This window comes from Cervus elaphus, chromosome 33 (genome assembly GCF_910594005.1).
Source record: "Cervus elaphus chromosome 33, mCerEla1.1, whole genome shotgun sequence".
Classification (NCBI taxonomy): Eukaryota; Metazoa; Chordata; class Mammalia; order Artiodactyla; family Cervidae; genus Cervus; species Cervus elaphus.
The window spans coordinates 39,491,349-39,517,604 of NC_057847.1; the positions used below are offsets into that span (position 1 = coordinate 39,491,349).

General features: G+C 34.5%; 1 protein-coding gene across 18 annotated transcripts in view; it reads left to right on the top strand.

The window, feature by feature from the left end:
* The window catches only part of BAZ2B (bromodomain adjacent to zinc finger domain 2B), a 400,154-nt gene that overhangs the window by 178,766 nt on the left and 195,132 nt on the right, over positions 1–26,256 (top strand). Inside the window, exon 1 of one of the 18 annotated variants that reach the window (XM_043894807.1) lies at positions 24,969–25,593. The exons of the other annotated variants lie outside the window; for them this stretch is intronic. The gene's annotated coding sequence lies outside the window, so the exon portion shown is untranslated. Of the gene's footprint in view, positions 1–24,968; positions 25,594–26,256 lie in introns of those variants that run through there. 18 annotated transcript variants of the gene reach the window in all.

Consider the following 26,256-nt stretch of genomic DNA (forward strand, 5'->3'; position numbering starts at 1 on the left):
ATTTTTTTCTACTGTGGTAAAAAATGCATAACATAGAATTTACCATCTTAAACATTTCTGATTATACAGTTCAGTAGTGTTAATTTGAATATATTCTGCACTGTTCTGCAACCAATCTTCTGAACTATTTCATCTTTCAGAATTGAAACTCTATACACATAAACTCCCCATATTCCCTCCCTCTGGCCCTTGGCAACCACTGTTCTACTAGCTGTTTCTATGAATTTGATGACTCTAAATACTTCATATTAGTGGGATCATATGATATTTTTGTTGTGTAACTAGCTTATTTCACTTTGCATGAAGTCTCGAGCTTCATCCATATTGTAGCATGTGTCAGAATTTCCTTCCTTTTTAAAGCTGAATAATATTCAATTTATATATATATATTTATGTATATAAAATTTTTGGGGGGGACTCCAAAATCACTGCAGATGGTAACTGCAGCCATGAAATTAAAAGACACATGCTCCTTGAAAGAAAGGCTATGACCAACCTAGACAGCATATTAAAAAGCAGAGACATTACTTTACCAACAAAGATCCGAACAGTCAAAGCTATGGTTTTTCCAGTAGTCATGTATGGATGTGAGAGTTGGACTATAAAGAGAGCTGAGTGCCAAAGAATTGATGCTTTTGAACTATGGTGTCAGAAAAGACTCTTGAGAGTCCCTTTGTCAGCAAGGAGACCCAACCAGTCAATCCTAAAGGAAATCAGCCCTGAATATTCACTGGAAGGACAGGCTGAAGCTGAAACTCCAATACTTTGGCCCCCTGGTGCAAAGAACTGACTCATTGGGAAAGACCCTGATGCTGGGAAAGATTGAAGGCAGGAGGAGAAGGGAACGACAGAGGATGAGATGGTTGCATGGCATCAGTGATGCAATGGACATGAGTTTGGGTAAGCTCCGGGAGTTGGTGATGGACAGGGAAGCCTGGCATGCTGCAGTCCATGGGGTCACAGAATCGGACATGCTGCTGCTGCTGCTAAGTCACTTCAGTCGTGTCCGAGTCTGTGTGACCCCATAGATGGCAGCCCACAAGGCTCCCCCGTCCCTGGGATTCCCAAGGTGCTGCTATTAGTAAAGAATCTGTCTGCCAGTGCAAGTAGATGCAAGAGACTCGGGTTTGATCCCTGGGTCAGGAAGATCCCCTGGAGTAGGAGATGGTGACCCACTCCAGTATTGTTTGCTGAAAAATTCTCATGGACAGAGGAGCTTGGTGGGCTATGGCCCATGGAACCACAAAGAACCAGACATGACAGCAATTGTATACTAGTGTGTGCATGTGCACACACACACTTACATACACACATATAACACCACATTTTCTTTATCCATTCATCCTCCAGTGAACACTTAAGTTGCTTCCATGTCCTCATTATTGTGATATCATCATTTTAAAATGACATTTTATTTGGTTTATTAAGCATAGGTTTAAATGTAACTATCACAGCAATTTAAAAACTTCAAAATTGGTTTCATTTCCTAATGTTTGTACTTCTTACAGTATCAACAAATACACTGGTTTAGTTTTATAATTTTTGTCCTAATTCAGAAAAAATATAATTTCAATCAGTTTGGCTTTTCATTTAAAGAGAATTATCATTACAGTTTTTTCTCTTCACATTGGTTTTTACAATAGTAAAGACATCTTGAGGTGCTGTATAAGAACTTTGAAGAGATTAATGCAACTGTGATTCGGTGAAGATCTTCTTGGTGTGATTTGGCTGACACAATTTTGTGTCCTCTTTGACTTTCATTTCTCTGTTAATGCACCTCATGCTTCTATTCTTTAACAACTTAAAAAAATGTAAAATAACATGAAAATCTTCATGGCAACCATGCCAGTTTTCAGGAGTCATACAGGGATTGAATATCATTAGTGTACATGTTATACGTTTAAGGTTCTCAGCCTATTCCTTTTTGCTTTCTAGAAAGTTATTATCTCTTATTTAAAATATATTTACAAGCTCACTATTTCTTCACTTAAAAATATAGGCACTATGAAACAATTTATGAAACTTCTTGAGAACTTTTAACTTAACAGTATTGAATTATAAGCTCTTTGTGGACAAAACTGTCTTCTTCACATTTGTCTATTCAGTGTTGGAGCTTAACTCCTCCAACTTGTTTCCAGAATCCAAGTATTTGTTGGATTAAGGAGGTTTCTAAATGTGTAAATATAGTTATTTACTCATTTCTAAATGTGTAAATATAGTTATTTACTCATTTCCAGCAGACCTGTATATAATAGACCTGTGATACAGATACTTTCTATTAATTTTTCTTTTATAAAGCACCATTTGAAGAGGAATAAATATAAGAGGACTTGGGGACCAAATTAATTATCAAATCACGGTAGTAGCAGTAACTCATTTAGATCGTTGCCTCACAGATATCATCAGCATTGGTTAAAGAATCTATTGGACAATTGCAGTAATTCCAGACCACTTTTTAATGTGGATTTCACTTGGAGAGGTGGGAAAAGAGTTGATTTCATTTTGGTTAAATGTTAATAATTCAAAGAGGATATTTGTATCTTTGAAGAAAGCTGAATTCATTATTTTCTGAAGTAGTACTTGCCCTTTATAAGAAGCACTCTATTTCTAATCTGTTTTGTCTATTTTAAGTATTGTATTGTAATCATTTTTGTATACTGAATATTGGACTTACTAGGCAAACTGGAGGTTTATTATTAGTGATTGTACTCTTCAAATAAAATAAAAGTATATTTTAAGAAGAAAGATGTCTTCTTGAAGATTAAAATCTGTGAGTGCATAGAAATATTTTTTTCCAAAGAATAAAAATTTACCACACTGTAACATGTGTAGCACCTGCCAATTTAACTATATCTTTAGTTGAGTATAATGTTAATATTAAGTACTGAGAAATTAATACTAATAAGCTCTGATATGCCATTTTAATTATTTATTATAAACATGCTAAATGGAAGAAGGGTATAAGACTTTACTAGAAGTTGACTTCTCCCTTTTGTATGTTTGTTAAATTTAAGTAATTTTTCTGAAATAAATTAAAATTATAACAATATAAAATTATTTTAGAATACAAATTATTTCAGAATATGATTTTAGTTGCAATTTAATGTTTAGAAAAAATGTTTCATTTTGTTTTACACATACCTTTAGAAGCACACTTTATAAATCTTCCATACATTTTTAATCATGACATTGGAATAAATATGAAATTTTTTCTTGTAATTATGAGTAATCATTGTATGAAAATTAGTATGAAATATGAATAAGATTTTGATGAGAATATGGCTTCTCTTTTTAAAGAAACTTTCTAATATTTTCTCCTTTAACCAAAATTTACATCCATTACATTTTAAAAATTACACTTCAAGGTTCATCTCCCCTTTGAAATGACATTAGGTAATGATTTTCTTTGCATGTGGATTAGTCTTTCAAAAGGCAATTTTTATATTATTTTACATACATTCATTTTATCTCACCAATGAAATTATAATAAGCTTAAACATGGAAACTATTCTCTTTTGGTTTTCCCTTGTGTGTGTGCTCTGTTGCATCCAACTCTTTGTGACCCTGTGGACTGTAGCCCACCAGGCTCCTCTGTCCGTGGAATTTTCCTGACAAAAATACTGGAGTGGATTGCCATTTCCTTCTCCAGGGGATCTTTCTGACACAGGGATCAAACCCACATCTCCTGAGTCTCCTACATTGGCAGGCAGATTCTTTACCACTTAGCCACCTGTGGAAGCCCTTTGGTTTTCCCTTGCTGCTGCTGCTAAGCCCCTTCAGTCGTGTCCGACTCTGTGCAACTCCATAGACGGCAGCCCACCAGGCTCCTCTGTCCCTGGGATTCTCCAGGCAAGAGTACTGGAGTGGGTTGCCATTTCCTTCTCCAATGTATGAAAGTGAAAAGTGAAAGGGAAGTCGCTCAGTCGTGTCAGACTCTTAGCGACCCCATGGACTGCAGCCTACCAGGCTCCTCTGTCCATGGGATTTTCCAGGCAAGAGTACTGGAGTGGGGTGCCATTGCCTTCTCCGTTGGTTTTCCCTTAGTTCCTAGTAAAAAGGGTTTAATAAGTTAACTAACGAGCAGTGTAAGATCAAAATGCAAGGTTAATTCTGTAATTGCTGATTTTCCCTTTACTTTAGGGCACTTGTGATTTGGTTGTATCTGTAAGTGAAAATAATCATTTTAATTATTTTTGGATGAAATACTTTGTATTTCTCAACTTGTCATATGTACAAAAAAGCTAAATCTTCAGTCAGTCAGGATTAAGACTATTTCAAAAGGTTACCTGTACAGCTTCAATTTTGTTCAGACATTAATATGATTTGTTAAATACAAAACTGAAAAGAATCTTAAAATATATTATGGTCAGTACTCTGATTTTAGAAAACCAAGTATTTGCCAGCCAATTTATAGAGGAGACTCCAGCATAAGGAACTAATTTCTAATGCAGTTTTTTTTTTTTTTCTGAAAATCAGATGATTTTATTTCTTTTTAATATATTATTTTTTCATATTACTTTATAACGATGATCATATTTCATATCTATTTCTGTTAATAGTATCATCATTTCCCACATCAGTCTATGAACCCTATTGTCATTCTGCACTACTATCCTTCCTCTGGCTCTAGATAACCAAACTTAACACTGGCTGTTTTCTAGCTTCAGTATTTTTGCCTTCTTAGTTGTCCCATCATTTCCACCACCACCCTAATTAGGTGTGTTTAGATCACTGTATTAGTTTGCTTACCAGCTTCTCTGTCTCCAGGGTCATGTCTCCTCTTCTAGTCATTAAGCATTGTCATATCAACATATTAACATATCTGAAATCATTATTTCTTTTTCCATGTCTTTGTTTATACTATCTCATCTTTTGTGAAGGTTCTTTTTACCTCTGCATGTGTATTCAAATGTTGCATATCCTTTAAGACCCAACAAAAATAACATTTCCTTTTCAGTGCTAGCATCCACCTAAAAGGAGTGCCACTTGAAAATCTAGGATAGTTTCTGTAGGGTTAGTGTCTGTAATCATTTAATGACTAGACTTATGGTATCCTATTATCATAGAGTGCTAGAGCAGGAAGAGTCTTTAGACATCGCTCATTCTAGTCTCCTCACTGTATTACAGGTGAGTAAGTGGTTTTTCTAGATAAATGACTAAGTACTTGGAAGGCTCAGAGCAAAGATGTAATTAGACTTGTCTCTTAACCTTTAATCGAGAATTTCTTCTTGTGTAACATACTTACGTCCTGTCACTGTAAAATACCTTGTCTTTTTATATGGTTTTTCAGGAGTGTATTCATTATTTCCTCTACTTGAGGCCGAGAATCTTGTTTTAAACTTTTTTATACTCCCCTTAATGTTTTGCACAGAGTAGGTCTTAATTAACTAGTTATTTTGTAGAGAATTGCTTTTGCTTTCAGATAAAAGCAGTATTTTGTGAAAAGTGATGATTTTCATTTTTATAAATATTAATGGGATTATACTACTTTTGTTTAAAAGAAACAGAAGAATTTTTTAATAGTTTTTAACAGTTTGCATCTATTTCCACTAAACAAAAATAGTAGAAAATAACACTGTAATTGAAAATTTTTCTTTCATTGCTAAATAATTGGCTTTCACTTGTTTACAGTGTTAAGAACACAGATTTGAGTGCAAAACTAGAAACTTTATCAACATTTGTTCATTGCTTTAATGTTTCCCATTTTTAAGGAAATAAAATGTTTTATATGAAATAATTTTATAGCAGAGTATATTAAATGAAAATATGATATAGTTCTGTTGTCTTACTTATTAAGCCATTACTGAAAACTACTTAATACAGTCTTTTCACATTTTAAAATTTTATGAATATATCTGATTTAAAGCAAGTAAGTAAAGCAGCAAAAATTATAGCAAATATATACAGTTTAAAATTCCTTTACAACTCTGCATGAATAAAAATGGTACATTAGAGGGTAGTTTAAATACCTATCAGGTGAATAAAGCATGGGCTTCATGCTTATAGTTGAGGATATATATATCATCTGCATTTGATATATTACTAGAGGTGATGTCAAGGTGAAAGCAGGCTTGCAGAATGGTTGGAAATCATTGATATTCTGACTTGGAGGCTGTAAATGGCTCAGTAGCAGATGGAGTCTTTGTCAAGGAAGAAAAATGGCAGCTTTGGAGTATCATAGATGTTTTGCTAGCAGCTCAGCACACAGTCTGTGACCTTCTAGTATTCAAGAGTCTTTCTTATTCCTCTAATAAATCGTCTTCAACTTTTATTCACCTAACATAGATAAACAGTACTTATTTTAGTACAAATTGAGGTGTTTCATTATAGAGAAATATAAATATGTTTTATTATCTGATTCTTAAATTAAGCTTTTAAGGGAACATGCATTTTTTGGAATTGGAAATCTTTCGCAGTTAGTTTGCAAGAGTGAAAACAATAGAGTTTAATTTTAAAAAGTGTATTTTTAGAATTACAGAATACTAAAGCTAGAAAATATGTTAAAAATCCTAAACAGACTTTCTCATTTTAAATCCACTGAGTCTCATAGGCTGTGATTCAACCAAGGTCACTAAGTTAGTTCATGAAAAATGTTAGGTGACTCTTAGATTATGGTTTGTTACATATATATAAAATAGCTTTAGTTATGAAGGTAAGAGAAACTAGTCTTTTTGAATAAAACTTAGAATACCACAGAATACACCTACTTATTCGTGACAGCTGCATAACGAGCATATATAATTTTTCAGACTTTTATTTACTATTCAGCTGCACATATTTTTATTGGAAGGAATTCAGGTTTCTCATTTTAATCACCATCAGATTGCTGTACAGAAAAAATTTTGTTGAATGAGGAGTTTATACCTGGGTCTAATGTGTATTTTGTGTTGACTTATTTGTGTAGTTTTAAAAGCCGTTTATTTTGGAAGTAGCATATCATATTAAAATATTTGAGGGTTTTGTAGATTTTATACTGAGATGTTTTGAAGTATTGTTGCATGCATTAGTGAGAAATCCAGTTGTTAGACGAATATAGGTCCCCATGAGAGTATACTACCATGTGGCGTGTATTCATTTGGACAGCTGACTTATACTGAAGAATAATAAGTCATGGCTAAAATTAAAAATGGGAAGCGTTACACAACTAAAACTTACTAAAGCATTCAACAGTTGCTAAAGTTATAGAAAGGAATCTCTGTACACTGTGGAAGAAAACTACCCTTTGTTCTAGAAGGGCAAGGTTACTGTATTCAGCACTTCAATTTGTAGTCTTCCTCAATTCAGTGTCTAAAAAAGTAGAGATACAAAATGGATTAAAGATCTAAACATAAGACCAGAAACTATAAAACTCCTAGAGGAAAACATAGGCAAAACACTCTCCGACATAAACCACAGCAGAATCCTCTATGACTCACCTCCCAGAATATTGGAACTAAAAGCAATAATAAACAAATGGCACCTAATTAAAATTAAAAGCTTCTGCACAACAAAGGAAGCTATAAGCAAGGTGAAAAGACAGCCTTCAGAATGGGAGAAAATAATAGCAAACAAAACAACGGACAAAGAATTAATCTCAAAAATATACAAGTAACTCCTGCAACTCAATTCCAGAAAAATAAACAACCCAATGAAAAAGTGGGCCAAACAACTAAACAGACATTTCTCCAAAACGACATACAGATGGCTAACAAACAAACACAAGAAAAGATGCTCAACATCACTCATTATCAGAGAAATGCAAATCAAAACCACAGTGAGGTTAGGAGAAAAATTTGAAATATAGCTGAAAGCTTTCAAAATCTCAAAGTAATTTTTTTCTTTTGTTTTCTCTTTTAAGGGATAAAACTAGTTCAGTTCCGTTCAGTTCAGTCACTCAGTTGTGTCCCAACTCTTTGCAACCCCATGAACCGCAGCACGTCAGGCCTCCTTGTCCATCACCAACTCCCGGAGTTTACTCAAACTCATGTCCATTGAGTCTGTGATACCATCCAACCATCTGATCCTCTGTCGTCCCCTTCTCCTCCCGCCTTCAGTCTTTCCCAACATCAGGGTCTTTTCAAATGAGTCAGTTCTTCACATCAGGTGGCCAAAATATTGGATTTTCAGCTTAAACATCAGTCCTTCCAATGAACACCCAGGACTGATTTCCTTTAGGATGGACTGGTTGGATTTCCTTTCAGTCCAAGGGACTCTCAAGAGTCTTCTCCAACACCACGGTTCAAAAGCATCAATTCTTCTACACTCAGCTTTCTTTATAGCCCAACTCTCACATCCATACATGACTATTGGAAAAACCATAGCCTTGACTAGATGGATCTTTGTTGACAAAGTAATGTCTCTGCTTTTTAATGCTGTCTAGGTTGGTCATAACTTTCCTTCCAAGGAGTAAGAGTCTTTTAATTTCATGGCTGAAATCACCGTCTGCAGTGATTTTGGAGCCCAAAAAAATAAAGTCAGCCACTGTTTCCACCATTTCCCCATCTATTTGTCATGAAGTGATGGGACCTGATACCAGGAAATTAGTTTTCTGAATGTTGAGCTTTAAGTCAACTTTTTCACTCTCCTCTTTCACCTTCATCAAGAGGCTCTTTAGTTCTTCTTCACTTTCTGCCCTAAGGGTGGTTTCATCTGCAAATCTGAGGCTATTGATATTTCTCCCGGCAGTCTTGATTCCAGCTTGTGCTTCCTCCAGCCCAGTGTTTCTCATGATGTACTCTGCATATAAGTTAAATAAGCAGGGTGATAATATACAGCCTTGACGTACTCCTTTTCCGATTTGGAACCAGTCTGTTGTTCCATGTCCAGTTCTAACTCTTGCTTCCTGACCTGCATACAGGTTTCTCAAGAGTCAGGACTGGTGGTCTGGTATTCCCATCTCTTGAAGAATTTTCCACAGTTTGTTGTGATCCACACAGTCCAAGGCTTTGGCATAGTCAATAAAGCAGAAGCAGATGTTTTTCTGGAATTCTCTTGCTTTTTCTATGATCCAGCAGATGTTGGCAGCAGATGTCTACCTTTTCTAAAACCACCTTGAACATCTGGAAGTTCACGGTTCATGTATTGCTAAAGCCTGGCTTGGAGAATTGTGAGCATCACTTTACTAGTGTGTGAGATGAGTGCAATTGTGCGGTAGTTTGAGCATTCTTTGGCATTGGCTTTCTTAGGGATTGGAATGAAAACTGACCTTTTCCAGTCCTGTGGCCACTGCTGAGTTTTCCAAATTTGCTGACATTGCGAGCAGCACTTTGACAGCATCATCTTTTAGGATTTGAAATAGCTCAATTGGAATTCCATCACCTCCATTAGCTTTATTCATAGTGATACTTCCTAAGGCCCACTTGACTTCACATTCCAGGATGTCTGGCTCTAGGTGAGTGATCACACCATCGTGATTATCTGGGTCGTGAAGATCTTTTTTGTATAGTTCTTCTGTGTATTCTTGCCACCTCTTCTTAATATCTTCTGCTTCTGTTAGGTCCATACCATTTCTGTCCTTTGTGAGCCCATCTTTGCATGAAATGTTGCCTTGATATCTCTAATTTTCTCGAAGAGATCTCTAGTCTTTCCTATTCTATTGTTTTCCTCTATTTCTTTGCATTGATCCCTGAGGAAGCCTTTCTTATCTCTCCTTGCTATTCTTTGGAACTCTGCATTCAAATGGGCATATCTTTCCTTTTCTCCTTTGCTTTTTTTTCTTCTTTTCACAGCTATTTGTAAGGCTTCCTCAAACAGCCATTTTGCTTTTTTGCATTTCTTTTTCTTGGGGATGGTCTTAATGTAAAATGTCAGGAACCTCCATCCATAGTTCCTCAGGCACTCTATCAGATCAAGTTTGTTAACAGATAGAAAGTGGGAGTAAAAATAGTAACCATAATGTCATAAAAGAGAATACTATTAATGGAGTGGTTGACAGGTAGCTATTTCACCTATTTTCTACTTTATTTTTTTGCAAGGTTTTTTTGTTTCATCTTTCTTTTTCTAATTTTTATTTATTTATTTATTTATATTTTTTGTTTCATCTTTCAATATCTGATCTGGTCTAATTGATACCTAGATTTTGTATAACTTTATACATTCATCCTCATATCTGGTCTTTCATTAAGTCTTGCTGATTCTTCCATGTTAAAATGTTCTCACCTTTCTCTTTCCTCTTTTTTTCATTGATGTGTACTTGATGCACAATGTGGTAATTACAAGTGTACAGCAAAGTGATTCGCTAATGAATATATATTAATGATATATTATTATGTGATGTATATAATATATATTAATGTATATTAATGATCATATTATGTATATGTATATATGTGTGTGTGTGTGCACAATTGACTTTCTCCTTCCACAAGAACCTATTATCTACTTTAATATGAAGTAAATACACTCAGATAGAGGTAACATGATTACTAAAGCATTCAGTAACTAATTATTGAGTGCCTAGTACATGCAAGTGCTAAGGATAAGGTAGTGAAGAAAACTCTACACACATGGGGCTTACAGTTTATTAGTGAAAGATTAATAGTTAATAAACTAATATTTACTATGTTAGATGGCAACCAACACTGTGAAAAAAATAAAGCATATTGCATCATGAGTTGTGGGTTTGGTATTTACTATAGGGTGGTTATTATAGCATGGCCCTTCTAAGATTACAGTTTGAGTTCTTAAGAATGTCAAAAAATAAGTCATGCATATATCTGCATGATGATTATTCCAAAGAAAACAGCAAGTGCCAAGACATTGAGGCTGATTGTACTTGGCATATTCCAGTAACAATAAGAAAACCAGTGTGGTTGGAGTGGTGTGAGTGATGAAAGGGAGTAATAAATGAAGCTAGAGAGATTTCGCATAGATCTACTTTTAAGAATTGTCTTTTTAAAATGAAAATGTTGAAAAAAATTATGCTGTAAGTTTAACCAAAGCTCCTGTTGCTAAACCAGTGATCCCCAGAGTAGTTTTGGTAGAGTGAATATTGCTTGATAAAAAGATTCCATGTCCAAGTAATGCAAAACCTAGGGTTAATGTTAGCAATTAAAGGTTTTGTTTGTGCTTATCAATTGTTTAGGCACATCTTTTAATGTGCTAAGGTGTTTTGAGAATCTCCAACCTTTCTGATCCTTCCTTTAAAGAATCTCTTAAGGGGCTAGTGTTTTTCAATGCTTTGGTAAATGCTGTATTATACAATCCTACTGATTATCTGGCTTCCCTGGTAGCTCTGCTGGTAAAGAATCTGCCTGCAATGCAGGAGACCCTGGTTCGAGTCCCAGGTTCGGAAAATTCCCTGGAGAAGGGATAGGCTACCCACTCCAGTATTCTTGCCTGGAGAATCCCCAGGGAAAGAGGAGCCTGGCAGGCTACATCCATGGGGTTGCAAAGAGTTGGACATGACTGAGCGATTAAGCACAGCACAGCACTGATTAACTGTTGGTTACTAAAAGGATTTTTCACAATTGCTGGAAAAGGAATTTCCACAATTCATAATCTCTGTGCTCTTTAAGCCAGCATTTCTCTTTGCCTGCTTTTTCAGTAAAGACACTTCTTTTTTGTTTTCTTTTTTTTTTTTAATTTATTTATTTATTTATTTTTTCAGTGGGTTTTGTCATACATTGACATGAATCAGCAATAGATTTACAGGTATTCCCCATCCCGATTTTTGTTTTCTTAAATAGTTCTTAAATCCATCCTTTTTTCTCTATTCATGATGCCTAAATCCTTATGTAGGTTTGCATCATGCCTCACCTGGGCTGTCACAGTAGAATCCTTTACTCGCATCCCACTGTTGTTTGTTGTTCAGTCACTCAGTCGTGTCCAACTCTTTACGACCCCATGGACTGCAGCACACCAGGCTCCTCTGTCCTCCACCGTTTCCTGGAGTTTGCTCAGTTTCATTTCCATTAAGTTGGTGATGCTATCTAACCATCTCATCCTCTGCTGCCTCCTTCTCCTTTTGCTTCCAGTCTTTCCCAGCATCTGAGTCTTTGTTAATGAGTCAGCTCTTGGCATCATGGGGCCAAATTGTTGGGGCTTCAGCTTCAGCATCAGTCCTTCCAATGAATATTCAGGACTGATTTCCTTTAGGATTGATGAATTTGATCTTGCTGTCCAAGGGACTCTCAAGAGTCTTCTCCAGCACCACGATTCAAAAGTATCAATTCTTCAGCACTCAGCCTTCTTTATGATCCTACTCTCACATCCATACATGATGACTGGAAAAACCGTATCTTCGACTGTATGCAACTATAGTCATTTTGTTGGCAAAATGATGTTTCTGCTTCTTAATATGCTGCCTAGGTTTATCAAAGCTTTCCTTCCCAGGAGCAAGCGTCTTTTACGTTCATGGCTTCAGTCACTGTCTCAGTGATCTTGGAGCCCAAGAAAGGAAAATCTGTCACTGCTTCCATTTTTTCCCCTTCTATTTGCCATGAAGTGATGGGATCAGATGCCATGATCTTAGTTTTTTTAATGCTGAGCTTCAAGCCAGCTTTTTTACTCTTCTCTTTCCTTTCATCTAGAGACTTTTTAGTTGCTCTTCACTTTCTGCCATTAGAGTGGTATCATCTGCGTATCTGAGGCACTCTATCAGATCTAATCCCTTGAGTCTATTCATCACCTCAACTGTATAATCATAAAGGATTTTATTTAGGTCATACCTGAATGTCCTAGTGGCTTTCCCAGCTTTCTTCAGTTTAAGCCTGAAGTTTGCAATCAGTTCATGATCTGAGCCACAGTCAGCTCCAGGTGTTATTTTTACTGAATGTATGTGTGTTAGTCACTTAGTTGTGTCCGACTCTTTGTGACCCCACGGACTGCAGCCCTCCAGGGTCCTCTATCCATGGAATTCTCCAGTCAAGAATACTGGAGTGATTAAAAAAAATAAAAAACATAAATATAAAAAATAAAAATAAAAAATATTTAAAAAAAAGAATACTGGAGTGAGTAGCCATTCCCTTCTCCAAGATACCTTCCCGACCAAGGGATCGAATCCTGGTCTCCTGCATTGCAGATGAATTCTTTACTGTCTGAGCTGCCAAGGAAGCCAGTCAGTTCCAGGTCTCATTTTTACTGACTGTATAGAGTTTCTCTATCTTTGGCTGCAAAGAACATAATCAGTCTAATTTTGGTATTGAGCATCTGGTGATATTCATGTGTAGAGTCGTCTCTTGGGTTGTTGAAAAAGGGTGTTTGCTATACCAGAGTGTTCTCTTGACAAAACTCTCTTAGCCTTTGCCCTGCTTCATTTTGTACTCCAAGGCCAAACTTGAGTGTTATTCTGGGCATCTTTTGACTTCCTCCTTTTGCATTCCAATCGCCTGTGATGAAAAGGACATCTTTTTTTGGTATTAGTTCTAGACGGTATTGCAGGTCTTCATAGAACTGGTCAACTTCAGCTTCTTTGGCGTTAGTAGTTGAGGCATAGACTTGAATTACTGTGATGTTGAATAATTTGCCTTAGAAACTAACTGAGATCATTCTTTGGTTTTTGTTTCCAAGTACTGCATTTCAGACTTTTTTGTTGACTATGAGGAGTATTCCATTTCTTCTAAGGGATTCTTGCCCACAGTAGTACATATAATAGTCGTCTGGATTAAATTCATCCATTGTCCTCCATTTTAGTTCACTGATTCCTAAAATATCAATGTTCACTCTTGCCATCTCTTGCTTGGCCATGTCCAATTTACACTGATTCATGAATCTAGTGTTCCAGGTTCCTGTACAGTACTGTTCTTTACAGCTTCCCATTAGTACAGAGTAAAATTTAATCCCATTTATAGGGCATGTGAAATCTTCCACAATCCGTCTCCTGTCTAAATTTTGCCTAAATTTCCCATACTTAGTATTTGCCAACTTTGAAACCATTTATACTTTCTTAAAGCAGGTAGTGTGTGTATAGCCCTTTTGCTTTCTCAGTGCTATCATTTCTTTCTGACACAGCCTTCCCTCTGTGAGTAGTCATTCTTAAAAGTTTAGAACAAACATACTGTTCTCCAAGAATACTTTCAAGCTTTTCCTGGCTAAATGAGGTACAATGATGTACAATTCTGTCGAAGCACTTAAAGCAATTAAGTAAAACTCCACTCTCTATATCCTTTACCTTTATCTATATCTTAAATGCTTCATAATTTTAATGGATACCCAATAAACATGGAAAATAACTCTAAGTAGTTGAAGACTTTCTGATAAACAGATCTATAGGTTTCCTTCTTTTCCAGTTCAAAGTCTGTTTGGATTATAGATATAAATGTAAAACTTTTAGAAGAAAACATGAGGGAGAATCTGTAAGTTCTACCTTGGTGAAGAATTCTTACACATGACACAAAAAGGACAACCCTTAAAAATTAGTAAATTGGACTTTACAAAAATTAAAACTGTTTAGTTTGCAAAGTACCTGTTATGACAATGAAAAAATAAGATATATGCTAAGAGAAAATACTGAAAATCACATATCTGACAAAGGACTCCCATCTAGGTCAAAATTCAACTCAAAATTCAACAATAAAAATGCCAACAGTCTAATTAGAAAACTGGGCCAAAGACATGAAGGAAAATTTCACCAAAGAGGGTAACTAGATGTCAAATGAGAATATGAAAAGATACTCAACATCATTACCCATCAGAGAAATGCAAAAATGAACTATCGTTAGTCACTTATCAGATCAGCTAAAATAAAGATTAGTGACAATGTCAACCACTGGCAAGAATGTGGAGAAATTGAGCTGTTATTCATTGTCAGGGGAAGTGTAAAATGGTACAACCACTCTGGAAAAGTACTTGGCAATTTCTTTGAAAAAAAATTAAAAACTAAATATATACTTAATACATGACCCAGCAACTGTTCTCCAGAGCATTTATCCCAGCAAAATGACTGTAAATGGTTGTTCATAGAAGCTTTACTTATAATAGCCCAAATTGGAAACTATCAAAATGTCTTACACAGTTTGGTGTGTCCATACCGTGGAATACTACTCAGCAATAAAAAAAAAAAAAATCAACTGTTGACACACAAATCCTAAAGGACGTTAGGTTCAGTGAAGAAAAGATCAATCTCAAAAGGCCACTCAATAATTCCATTTATGTAAGACAAAGTTATAGAGATTGAGAACAAATTTGGGGTAACGTGGGGTTATCGGTGGTGGGTATGACTGTAAGGGAGTAGCATGAGAAAGATCTTTATGGTGATGGTGTAGGTTTATATCTTGATTGCAGTGCTGGTTTCATGAATTTACACCTGTGATAAGATGAGTTAGAACTATACATACACATTGTAGTAAGTTTCTTGGTTTCAATATTGATTATTTAATTATATAAGTTGTAACCATTAGTGGGACCTGAGTGATGAGTATATGGGATCTCACTGTACTATTTTGGCAACTCTCTATAAATATATAGTTATTTCAAATTAATAGTTAAAAAGTTATCTTTTTTTCTTCTACTCTTCCACCCATCTCTGAGAAAGAAATTGTTTGTTTTACCTTGCACCCCCATGTTCACTGCAGCATTACCTACAATAGTCAAGACATAGAAGCAACCTAATGTCCACTGACAAATGAATGAATAAGGAAAATGTGTTATATGTTTATAAAATGGAGTATTTTTCAGCCATAAAAGAAGGAAAGCCTGTCCTTTGTAGCAGTGTGGATGGTTTAAGAGTATTATGCTAAATGAAATAAGACAGAGAAAGACAAATACTCTATGATCTCACTTATATATGGGATCTAAAAAAACAAAAACAAAATTCCAAACTCATAGATACAATACAAAGAATAGATTAGTGGTTGCCAGAGGTGGGAGGTGGGTAAATTGTTGAGGATTGTAAAAAAGTACAGACTTCCAGTTATAAAGTAAGTCAATCCTGGTAAAAAATAAACATAGAAAAAATGTTTGCTTCCTTACTATGCCTAAGACTTCATTCATGCTTTTTGATTTTTATCCTCTTCTGTGTCATCCAGAGACTTGTTTCACTCACCATTCATAAGACATATCCATCTTCTCCTTTCTTGATTGATTGAATTCAGATTGTCCTATCTCAAATAAAATGATAAATAGAGCTAAACAAACCAAGAAAACCTTTACATCACTCAAGTGGTTGTATATTAAAGATACATATCCGTGTTAACATGTGTAGCTCTAGTTTATTTATTTTATTTTGTTGTTCATTCGCTCAGTCATGTCTGACTCTTTGTGACTCCATGGACTGCAGCTTGCCAGGCTTCCCTTCTCTATCTCCCAGAGTTTGCTCAAACTCATGTCCTTTGAGTCGATGATGCCATGCAACCATCTCGTCCTCTGTTGCCCCCTTCTCCTGCTCTCAGTCTTTCCCAGCATCAGGGTCTTTTCCAATGAGTTGGCTCTTCACTATATACATTTCATTATAAAAACACACCACGACCTTCTGTATTCTAGAATTTCACTATACAAATGATATTGTAGTTTATACTTTTGTATATACTTTTTTGTATGACTTGTTATGCATATGTATGAGAATTTTTCTGGGTTATATATCTGGAAGTGGAATTGCAATGGCGTGGACTACCTACGGCTTTGATTTTATGAAGTATTGCTTAATATTTTTCTACAGTGGTTATATGAGTTAACACTGTAAGTGCATAATAAGTGGATAAGAGATTTCCTTGTCTACATTTTCCCCAGCCTTCGGATTTTCCTTAAGTTTTGCCTTCCCATTCCATCTATATACATTTCATCTATGTAGAACCTACTTTGAAGTCCAATAGATTTACATCTCTAGTATAATTTTTTTGTTTCTTGTTCTTTGACCAGTCAAGGAGTAAGAAAAGAACTGATTCATCTTATCTTTCATATTCATATTCCATTTTCCATATCTCCCTATTTCTGACTCTACTGCCACAATATTAGTTCAGACCCTTATTCTTGCCTAAACTACTTCAACAGACTGAATATTCTAATATCCATCTTGGAAATCTCTTTCTGCTGCAACTCATCCTACTTAAAACTGCTAGGTCAGTATTTCTAATGCAAGTAGTTTACTACTTTGGCAGTGTTGAATAAATTTAATACTTAAAGTGACATTCATAGTTGTTTCTAATAAGGTCTTAGAGTAACTTTTCAGCCACATCTCCCACTATTTTCTATATACGCCTTATATACTAGCCAGACTAGATTATTCACTTATTATTGATTAATTCATCAAACCATAGATATTAAAAGCTTTTGTAATGCTATGTTGTTGTTTAGTTGCTAAGTCGTGCTAGACTCTTTTTCAACCCCAGGGACTGTAGCCCATCAGGCTCCTCTGTCCATGGGATTTCCCAGGCAAGAGTACTGGAGTGGGTTGCCATGTCTTTCTCCAGGGTATCTCCCTGGATCAGGAATTGAACACATGTCTTCTGCATTGGCAGGCAGATTCTTTACCACTGAGCTGCCAGGGAAGCCCTTCCCTACACTTAGGATGTTTTTTTCCATAGTTCCTCTACCTAGCCATCTATGCCTTTCAAAAATCCTACATGCTTTTCAAGGCCTACTTAAGATGTTAGATTTCTATGAAGTTTTTCTAGTATCCTCAGTTAATTTTACTCCTATAGTACTATATTGCTTTTATGGCACATACTGTATTCCATGTATTTGTCTTAGGTTTCCATTGTGAATAAGTACTTTGTCCATTCACATCTGTATTATCCTTATAGCACTTAACATAATGTCCTGTATAAGGTAGGCAAACAATTAACTGAAATAATTTAATTGAAGATAGCATATTAGTTAAATCCAAGTTCACCATTTAGACCTATTTGGGAAAAGATCAGTTTTCATCATTAAAAAATGCTGAATTATGTAATTTTATCTACTATTCTTACTTTAAAACAGTATAGAATAAGCAGTGGGTTTCTATATAGTGATCTTTACAACTTGCCTTGATGAATAGTAAAGTTTATTTGTGATTAACATAATAGTTGTTCAGCTCACTTTTAGACCCTTAAGTAATTCTCTTAAATCAGTTTTTCAAACTGTACTCTGAGTAATGTGTAAGTTGGTTCTGTTGAGATGTCCTGCCTACTGCTGGGTGCTTCCTCTGCCCCAAGGAAAGTGAAAAAGAAAGTGAAAGTTGCTCAGTCGTGTCCGACTCTTTGAAACCCCCATGGACTATACAGTTCATGGAATTCTCCAGGCCAGAATACTGGAGTGGGTAGCCTTTCCCTTCTCCACGGGATCTTCCCAACCCAGGAGTTGAACCCAGGTCTTCCGTATTGCGGGTGGATTCTTTTCAGCTGAGCCACAAGGGAAGCCCAAGAATACTGGAGTGGGTAACCTATCCCTTGTCCAGCAGATCTTCCTAACCCAGGGATTGAAGCGGGGTCTCCTGCATTGCAGGCAGATTCTTTACCAACTGAGCCATCAGGAAATCCTAAGGAGCAGCTCTTTATTTATTTTTTTACTATACAGGGCATCTTCAGGATCTTATTTAAGAAAGGATTTTTTTGCATAAGTATTTTAAAATAATTACTAGAACTGTATAATACTTCAGTTTTATCCATTTATTTAATGTTTTCCAAGATCTTGCAAAATATATGATTCCTGCCCACTTATTTTTTTGTATTGCTACAAATTTAAAATCTGTAGTCCATGTGAATATGAAACTTCAAATAATTAGGCAAATAGTAGGAAAATGGGCTTTGTACATGACAAATAGTATGTTTTCTGAATATTTTGAATTTTAATACGGATTTTTGATTATTAGAATATCAGAAGTTATTGGAATTGATGTACAAATTGCTAGGTAGGCTAAAGAATTTTCTAGATCATGGCTTCTTAAATTTTAATGTGCAGAAGATTCTAATTCAGTAGGTCTGGACTAGTGCTTGAGATTATTTCTAACAAGTGGTTTCTGTGTTGCTGGTCTGTGGACCACAGTTGGAGTAGCAATGACCTTGATAACTTTCCAAAGCCTATCACCACATTTTATTAGGATTACATCCTTCGCCTTAGTGAAAGTAGATTTTCAGTATTGGCCATAGACATTTATTTAACTGTTTCTCTACATTTTGATTTATATTTTGCCATTTTTAATATAATTTTTTTTTTAGAGAAATACTTTGTATGTGGATTAATGACTGTGTAGTCATTTGTAGCTCTGTGACTGTGTAGTTCTTTGTTTAAAATTATCCTTCAGTATTTTTAAGATGGTTAGTCTTGAGAATTACTAGACTGTCAATGGCAACTTTCAGCAAATTTCATAAGGAATATGTGTTTGGTTTACTTTTTTAGTAGAACTGTTATACTTACTAACTTTTGTTATTTTGCAGGATATTGTTTGAGGTTAGATATTGTTATTATAAAAATAAAAATGGAAATAATTTTGTTTGGCTGAAGTGTGTTTTAGCTGGTATAAGTCCTGCTTTAAATTAAAAACTATTATTATCATGAATTAGTAGCAATTATATACCACAGCAGGTTAGGCTGTTAATTTTATATGTAGTTAACATGAAATGAAAACCTAATTTCTGTAAATGAACAAACAATAGGAGAGAGTGTCATTTAGTTGAATAGCTTGTACTTCAAAATCTGTGAATGAACCTAGGGACATTAATGCTTTTCTTAAGACATATACTGTCAAAATATTTTCATAGTTTTTGGGCTTTTATAGAAAATGTTAGTAACTAAATCATAAATTTAAATTCTAAATTTTGAAGAAAATTCTCAGAATTACATATTTTTGATGAATAGAGACTGGTAATTGACTTTGTAGACTAGAACAGCAGAACGCTTTTGGGGGGAAGGTTACAATTTTTGTCTAAATACATGGTTATTATATTAATCTATTATTTCACTTAAGAGTTGTCAGTAGTAGGAACTGTGGGGAAAACTACATTATTACCAAAGTGACTTTAAAATATATTATTATTTTCTTATTTCTTATTAAGTAAGCTAATAAGTAATATTAAGTAAACTAATATTAGTAAACTAATATTGCTATAAAAGTTTTTATATGGAGTGTATGTAAATGATAAAAGTTTTCTTCAGACCTGCTTCAATAATTTTGTATAGAAATAAACCTCCTTTGTTTTTTCTGGTAGCATCCATTGATTTCCACCCCACCCCCGCCCCCCCCACCAAAGAACATTAACAGTGCTGATGGAGGCAGAACAATTGGAATTTACATTAAAAGTAAATGTGATGAGTAAAAAGCAATATGGTATAATATTATAGTCTTAATTTTGCTTTACCAAAGTTCCAAAATCTAAAGGACAGAAATACTGACAAGGTCAAGAAAAATGAAAGCAAGAACAAACGATGCAAAAAGAAAATGACACTGAGGTCTTGGTTTAATACATATGTATTCCAGGTTGATGGTTGATTTCATTAGCAAATCTCATTGTTATGCAATGTCTGTTCTTCTGCAGCAAAATGAATATTGTATTTTTACAGGCTCTGTGTGTATCTATTATGTTACAATGAATGAAAAATATATATATACCTATTCTTTTACCCTTTCCAGTTTACTCTTTTCAGTTTGTCCTTTAGGAAAAGAAAAAAAATTGAATTATATTCTTCCTTTTGTTGTGAAATGTATTCAAAGCATTTCAGTTTATAACATAGATAAATTTCCTACTTTTGTTCCTGGAAATAAACAATTGTGAGGCAGTTAATAATGTACCCATTTAAATTATCCTATAACTTTTAAAATGAATATATCTTGATTGATTTAAGCTGATAATTAATTATGATGTTAACCATATGCTCTCTAACATATTTTTAATGTTAGGATGGGTTTTCTTATCGCAAAAAAAATACTAAGCAAGTTGTACATATTTTGCCAAATGTACATATTGCTACCTTTGCCAATAGCAAAAAGTACATGTTTAGATTACTATAGTTAGATTTAAATTTTCATAAAATGGGAAATTCAGAAATAACAGATTTCAGTGACTCCACATAGGAAGAGTTCATTTAATCAGGGAAGAGACTGCATGAGTCTTATGCAGTTATGTGTTAGAGTTCAAATAGGTACTGGATCAAACTGTACTGGACACAACTGTCATTTAATTTTAGTCATTTTGAGGTTTGACAATGATTTACAAAATCTATTTGGTTTTTAGTAGTGTTCGCAAAAGTTGTCACAACTAAGAATCCATTTTCAAGCTTGAAAATAGAACAGCCAAAGTTTTGATATAATATGAGTTGATTGTATATCATTTAGAAATTGCCTATATAGTAAAAATTGACTCTCTGGCTCACTTGATGCAATCCTAATTAATATCTTCTTTATGTTGGACAAGCATGAGCTGTTACGGATATGTACAGGAGTTTTTAATGTATCAACCTAAGTTAATTTTTACTTAGAATATTTGCATTTTATTGTTAAGAATGGGTAATATAAAATAAGAAATTTTAAAATTTAGTAAGGGTGATCCCTAAAATAATTGGAGAGTAATACAGAGCTAAATGTTGTGGAGAAAGAAGGTTTTCTGGGCTCAGATAGTTAAGCTCTGTGAGAGGGCCTCCTGAAAGTAATGCGATCTAAGCTCATAGTGTGGTAAGGAAGCAATGGGAAACAACATAAACAAACTGGTAGGTAAGGGCACATACCCTTGGCATCTTTGGAAGACAGAGAAGAGATCAACCCAAAAGTAACGGAATATATTTCCTCCTATTTACCCCAGTGCTTTTTGTATCCTTGTTAAATTTTAATAATATTCAGTCCAGATATTGTATATTGAGGTGCTACCACTGCAGAACTTGTTTAATTTTGTATAATAAAATGGGAAATATGAAATTGCTTTCATATTAATTTTAGTCTTCCCCCACCAATAATAGAAAAAGTAAATGCTGTAAAATTCTACAAAGATTCATGGTCTATAATAAATTGAAATTGATGCAGACTAACTGAGAAAGTAGGAATCTAGAACTCTAAGTCAGATTTCTGTACCACAGTTACAAACACCAAACTGAGGAGGAATAAAATACGTCAGAGACTGGGGCCCAGGCTGTTGAATTGAGCAGGATCATAGAAGGTCACTAAAGAGGAAGCAAGGAACTGCTTTAAATTAAAAAGAGATCCCTAAGTGTCTAGACCTTTCTGCCAGGGTCTTCTCTTTGATCCTGAACCACCATCATCACTTGCATGTCCATTTTATGTACTCATCCAGCAGATAAATCTGAATTTAGAAAATGAAATATGAATTTGAAATATGAAAACAGACTGAATTTAACGAAAGATCTTGGGGATTGTTGGTGTTTTTTTAAAGATTCTACTTAGATAAATAGCAGAAACCTTCCTAGTAAGATGGCACATTTTCTGGGTAACTTTTCATCATGTTATGATTTCAGCTTGCCCTGAAGAAAGGTTGAAAGGAGTGTCATATGAAATTTGTTCAATTTCTGTAAGATGCTCTTGAGAAAATTATTGTTTTGTCCAGTGTTGCATCACTGAAAAGTATGAGGACTTTTCTCTTGATTCTAAGTACTAGGAAAAGCCTTGGTGCTTATTTGTAAAGTGAAGTTTTTACACAGTGAGAGTTTTATAATTTGATCTTGTTTCCTGCTTTACTTTGATTGCTAGGAAGCTCAGAGCTGAACCACCCACATCTGAGGGTTGTGCAAAACCTTATGACAGGCATTTCTGTGTTCCAGCTTTACTTTGTGTTTCATCCTTCTCGCTTCCCTTTATTCATATTAATTTGTTTTTTGAAAGCATTCTGTTTTATTCATCATATGTCTGTAAGTCATCTTATTTTAGAATGGATAGGATATAAATAATTATGGAAAGCTTCTTTATTGCCAGTAGAATGTAAGCAAGTGAAAGTAGGCGCTCTTGTCCCCTTGCCTGTCTCTCATTTTCATTTTGCGTGGATTTTTTGTCATGGAAGACTAACCTCCTTTGTGGTTTCTTAGACCTTCCAGGGGCAAGGGAATCCTTTCTGAAGATTTTTCTCTGTGCAGAGCTACCAGGTGTAGTTCTTTGTGCCAAGTATACTCTACAAAGAGTGCCTGACTGAAAGAACAAGTAGGGTTGAGATATATCCAGAGGGGGAAAAGGTTTCCTTTTCGCACATTAGCTCGGAGGGGGTCTTTTTCTAACACAAAGGGTATCATGTTTGCCCTGGTTTTTGTCCTTGGCCTTTCAACTGAATTATAAACTGTTAACATCAAAATTTCCTGATGTTTGATAAAAGGTGCTTTGAATGAAACAAAATTTCAAATTTATTTTCTTTACTTCAGTATTTTAATTTCCTTATCTTTTAAATTTGACCCATTCAGTTCAGTTCAGTCGCTCAGTCGTGTCCGACTCTACGCGACCCCATGAACCATAGCACTCCAGGCCTCCCTGTCCATCACCAACTCCCGGAGTCCACCCAAACCCATGTCCATCGAGTCGGTGATGCCATCCAACCGTCTCATCCTCTGTCGTCCCCTTCTCCTCCCACCCTCAATCTTTCCCAGCATCAGGGTTTTTTCAAATGAGTCAGCTCTTTGTATCAGGTGGCCAAAGTATTGGAGTTTCAGCTTCCACATCAGTCCTTCCAATGAACACTCAGACTGATCTGCTTTAGGATGGACTGCTTGGATCTCCTTGCAGTCCAAGGGACTCTCAAGAGTCTTCTCCAACACCACAGTTCAAAAGCATCAATTCTCAGTGCTTAGTTTTCTTTATAGTCCAACTCTCACATCTATACATGACCACTGGAAAAACCATTGTGGGAGACTAAAATAGTCATGGGTCTTTAAAATAACTGAAAAAATAAGTTTCTAATTTAAAATTTTGTTTTGTTTCCATATATGAATTACATAGTCAAAGCTACCTATTCAGTAAGAATTATTAATATATCTCAAATTATCTATGAAGGAAATAGTGCTATGTTTTGCATTCCAGGTAGTTAACAGGATATTTGAATTATTTAATTGGACCTAGAAATTCAGCTGTAACTTTTAGCTTCTTAGTCATGATTTTCTGAAAATTTGCTGTTTGTTTCATGCTTTATCATAGTAAAGATGGTGGTTAGCAACTTGTTGTTTAGTATCAGTTTAGCGCTGTTTAGCATTAATGTTGTTCAGTATTAAATATGTACTCCTTTCAAATGATACATATTAAATGTTTGTAATGTGACCTGTTCTTATATTTTATATTATTAGTTTAGTTTTATCTTCTTGGGTGTCTTTTTTTGTCATTGATTTTGTTATCACTTTGTTTTGTTTTCTGTTTGTCAATACATTAAAGTTTTTTTTTTTTTTTTTTAATTTTTTTATTAGTTGGAGGCTAATTGCACATTAAAGTTTTATTTTGCAAATATAATAAATATACACCTGATTTAAGTTATATAATTTAATACCTTGATTATATTACTGTGAAATGGTTGTTAAGGGCTCCTTGCATTAAAATTAAACGATACTGTGTTAATAGTTAGGACACAGATGGAGGGCCTTAGAACAAAGAATTTTAAACATAAATGAAATATTGTAGATTAAAAAAAAAACCTCTCCATATTCTTAAATTAGTGAATTGGTTTATCATTTTGATGGATTGTCTGCTTGTTTTATACCTTAGTTAATTTAAGTTAGTCTTCATTTAACTACACTAGAAATTTCAAAGAGTGAAAAAGTAATTTTGGGGGGAAAAACTTTCAATTTTTTGAAACAAATTTCAAGCTTACAGCATATATTTTTAAATGCTTACTGGTAAATATTTTAGATTTTGTTTTCTTTTTAAAATATGAGTTTTAAGTGATGCAGGGAATAGCTTCAAGTTATATAAAGTTTCGATTCATATATTGAGATTTTTTTCCTTGGACTGCTGCATGAATTATAGTTTTACTTTGCAAGAGCTTGTCTTTAATTATAACTCAGAAACTTTATCTTTTTTGTTGAAAGAGTTGAAATTTAAAAACTTATTCCTTATTTAGCAGGTTTTTAAACACTTAATCCTAGTTTTTTTTGTTTTTTTTTTTAAAGAGAAAACCTTGTTAGCTAGCATTGCCTTGTTTTTAAATTTACCTGCCAAGCAGTCATTTTTAAAACCTGCTTAAACAGGTTTGTTTCTCAAGCATTTCTTATTATAACTGTGTGCCTTCGCATGTCAGGAATAAACCCTTCTCTAAAAAAGGAAGAAAGATAGAACCCTTTATGTCTTGACACTAATTAAAATTAAGAAAAGAAAAATTATTTGAGACATCAACCTCACCTGGCTTAGTTTTGTCACGTGAGCTTTCACGCTTACTGGTGATCTAAGTGCTCCACCTGCCTTTCAGTTTGTTTACCAGGAAATCAAGATGTGTAAACTGCAGGAAGTACTATTTGACCCTCTCCGACAGTATCTCATTACAATAATTGCTAATCTCTGAATAAGACAGCCATGTTTTGTGAGTAACTGAGAGAGAGAGGTTGTGTTAGGTAGATTTTAGGTGTTTCAACAAATAAAGCATTGTAAATGCTTGCTTGGATTATGTTTTCATGATAGCTTTTGATAAAAGACATATGGTGACCTTTGGGGTCAGCAAAGCTAGGACACAATAGTAGGTATTCTTTCATGCCTTTTAACTGAAAAATATCACGGCTTGTTGTTTTGGAGTGCTGTCACTGCTCTGAATCGAAAGGATAATGGCTACTTCCTGATTAAATCCACTCTCCACAGTAAGCTGTTAATGTTATACTGTATGTCTTTTTCTCCTGTAAATGCAATAGTATTTGGTGCTTTCTTTACTTTTTATCATTGTCTTTCAGTAGATATATCTGTTGTAAATATATCCTGAAGTTGAAGTTTATAATTACAGTAGAAAGTACTGTTTTAAGTTTGGATAATTTTTTTTTTTTAATGAGAAAGTATTTTTGTTTGGTATTAAATCCAGCCTTCTCATATACTTATTGTAGATTTTGGATAAAGAATTTAGCTTTTAAAAAAGACATTAAAGTGATAAATTATATTAAGCTGTCACTTTCTTGGCACTCTAAGCAAAATTTAAAAAACAACTTATGTAGTAAATCAGATTCATTTTTTTAGGGAATATTTGGATAAACTAATTTATTTTTACTTAATATATTTCATAAATCTATTTAAATATATTGTCAGAACTGTTGATAATTGTTTTAATTATTAAGTTAAATTATTTTAAAATTAATTATGAGATCCTTGTGAGGTAAAAACAATATTAAGTACTCAGAATATAAGAAGGGGAATAATGAGCTGCTTAGTTTTAATCCTAAAGCTGGCAGTCACTCCATCTGTGTTCTTGGGACAATCATTTAAACTGCTTACCTCAGTTTTCTTGTCTACTGCTCATATGTGTGCTAAGTAAA